At 32.1% G+C, this 3,115-nt stretch overlaps 1 long non-coding RNA gene across 3 annotated transcripts; it reads left to right on the forward strand.

Annotated features, from left to right (window-relative positions):
* Nucleotides 1–566: 566 nt before the first annotated feature.
* On the forward strand, nucleotides 567–2,544 carry LOC111895739 (uncharacterized). 3 transcript variants are annotated; one of them, XR_006184692.1, is made up of 4 exons: nucleotides 567–1,092; nucleotides 1,171–1,513; nucleotides 1,947–2,217; nucleotides 2,328–2,544. It is a non-coding gene; the product is annotated as an uncharacterized LOC111895739 (long non-coding RNA). The 3 variants fall into 3 exon arrangements; XR_002851664.2 differs by having other exon boundaries at nucleotides 1,171–1,268; nucleotides 1,411–1,513; nucleotides 1,947–2,544; XR_006184691.1 differs by having other exon boundaries at nucleotides 1,947–2,544.
* The last annotated feature ends 571 nt before the right edge of the window (nucleotides 2,545–3,115 follow it).

Consider the following 3,115-nt stretch of genomic DNA (forward strand, 5'->3'; position numbering starts at 1 on the left):
TTGTGTCACAAGTGACACCAAAGAACCTCCTCGAACGTGCAAGTCTTGCTGATATTTTTCAGGATTTGGCCTAACATAAACAATGACTGTGATCTGCTAAAGAACATTTGAAAAACTATTGATTAGCATACCAAAACTAAATTTAAAAAACACGAACATTGTAATGTTGCACCATAGATTTAAAACATTAGACATCAAATTTTTTCTACCATGCCGAGAAAAATGAGTGCGAAGAAAGAAAGATGTGACTCCGTGTTCCAAATTCCAATTACAAGCGTCTCTTGGAGGGGTTGACATTAATTAGTGATATTTCATATTTATATTTATATAGTTAAATTGAGTTGTTTATGATACAAAAATAAATAAATAAATAAACAAGAAAATAAAATAAAATATTATCGCTCTTTAATAATATAATGTTTTTCAATATATATATATATATATATATATATATATATATATATATATATATATATATATATATATATATATATATATATATATATATATATATATATATATCTTATGTTCCCTTAGGAACAATATCTTACCAAAGGTACCGTTTATCTAGTTACTTCCCTCCACCTAAGTTACTTTAAACTCTCATCCACCGCATTTTCTCAATCCACATAACTTTCAACCGCTTGGAATGTCGGCAATCAAGTTTCTTCTTCCCACCGCTCCCTAGGCTTCTCCAAACCTTCTCCTCTCTTTCTTTTGAAAGAAATTGACACAAAGAGGCTAAAAATTGAACTCATGGGAGTTCTAAGTTCTCGGTTCCTCTATGATACCACCGGAGAGTGCAGTCGATCGATCGCTTAGTTCGCTTCTTCGATTCCGCCATAGCCGACGCCGCCGAGTCCGCCTCCACCACATAACACTCCGATGAGTCTGCCTCCACCATTACAGAAGTCAGCGACATCCACAGCCGACGAGTCCTGCTTCGATGTCGGATACATTCAATGCCAATAATTCCTAGGACGGGGCTTTCTAGTGATGCAACACCTCGACTGGATTTTCTTCTGGATTTGGATTTTCCGATTTTGGGATTACCTCAATTGTTGTTGTCAGGATCTGATTGCTAGAGTTTGAGTAAGTATTATGATTAATGATTTTTGCTTTGTATTCATGAACTAAATCAAAAGCTATGTTTGTTTGAATGGTTTTCAGTCCCGTCTCCTTTTGTATTCAATCGATGGAAAACAAGTCGCAAGGCAGATACCTTCTCGCCACCACCATCAGATATTGGACATAGAAGGCAGCGAAAGGTGGTCATTTTTTCCCTCCTTAAACCTTTACAAAGTTGATTCATCTATAGTCTTTCAAATATGAGGCTATCTGGGTTTTTCTAAGGTGTCGATTTGTTTTGTATTTCAACGAAATTGAACAAATTCTATTCTTTTACAAAAGCATGATCGCGACTATGGGAAGAGAAGTTGGTCAGACTCTATTACCCATATTTGTTATAGAAGGTTAGAAACAATGATGAAATTGAAGATCAATAATACAAAAGGTTAGAAACCATTACAATCCCTTCAAACGTTTACATGTGTACTTTTTCTTCGGCTTTAGGAATTATTCTATTTTATGATTCATATGTTTCGTTGTTGATATATTCTAAATAAGCTTTTCAACCCTCTAAAAAAATTTGGCTCATATTGTTCCGGTGTACTGCAATGTCTTGAATAGGTTCTCCAAAATAATAATTTTATTGCCATTACTCCTAAATTGATCACCTTATTTACATGGAGGAATTCTTTATTGTTCCCTTTATGTCTCCACCCAATTGGGTCTCAATTTACTTCTCTCAAGGCTGAAACTATTTTCTAAAATTGTTTTTATTGATATAATTGTCCTTAGTTGATATAATGTTGATTTATATAACGTCATTTGCGCTATTAGTTTGTTTTCTACTATGTATCTGAGATTATATATCTTTTTACAAGATGTCAAGTCTACTGAAGACGAAATATGGAGGGATCTCTTGGGAAAGGAGATCAGCTGGATGGAGAAAGCATGTCGAGAAAAGGAGATGATGATGAGGTTTTATTCTGCAAGTCCATGATACTTTGGATTCATAGAATCCGGGAAGGAACAGAAAGGTTCATTTCATAACATTATGGTATAATAACACACCATTTATAACGTGTTACATGTTCAACTATGCCGATCCACCGACTACTATTTCCTTTGGTGCTATTTTGAGAGAGGCATCAGGTTGCTGCAAAGAGAGAATGCATTTTATTTTCTATAGTTCGACTATTAATTGATTAATATTATTTTCTCCTTTCGCTCCTCATGAAATTTTCTTTTGTAATATGCGACAGGTACCTGATGGTTATTCCCATGTATGGCACCCATAAATTTCTCATGTAAAAAACCTGGTGGCTGCTATTTGCAATGCATGCATTATAAGCACATTTTGTACAAAGCAATGCTATAGTATCACTTTAATACATTGTGGAGCATATATCTATAATTCATTCTCATTCACTTTGTCAGATTTAACTGCAAAATTATGAATATAGTTACCGCTTTCAATTAGATTACAAGTTTTTTCCTTGATGTTTGGTATATTTATGAATCATGTTTTCATTAAAATGCGAAAATCAAATCGACCACCCTCCATCCCATGCAAAGCATGGGAAACTTTCTAGTTATTGTATAATATTCATAAATTTTCTACTTTAGAAAAGGTTTAAAAATTATGTTATTTTTAACAAAAACTTACAAGATATTAACAAAATTAGTCCACAATTTTCAAAAAGATATTAATGGCTTGGGGTTTAGAAAAAAAATAAATAAATAACAATAATTTTTAAATGTTGGTTATTGTGTGTTACTTAATAGTTATTTATTATTTTAGTTGAAAAGAAAATATTTTCGTAGGCTACATATTAAACAAGATGTTATTAGCAGTATATGTAAGATGGTGTGAGTCGTGGCATGACGTCAATGTCAAATCTTAAGCTTTACACGATATAAACATTCTCAAAGCCTAATTTAAGGTGACAATTATATATATATATATATATATATATATATATATATATATATATATATATATATATATATATATAATATATCATGTTTTTATAAGTGTTATATCAAAATC

This window comes from Lactuca sativa, chromosome 7, assembly GCF_002870075.4.
Source record: "Lactuca sativa cultivar Salinas chromosome 7, Lsat_Salinas_v11, whole genome shotgun sequence".
Classification (NCBI taxonomy): Eukaryota; Viridiplantae; Streptophyta; class Magnoliopsida; order Asterales; family Asteraceae; genus Lactuca; species Lactuca sativa.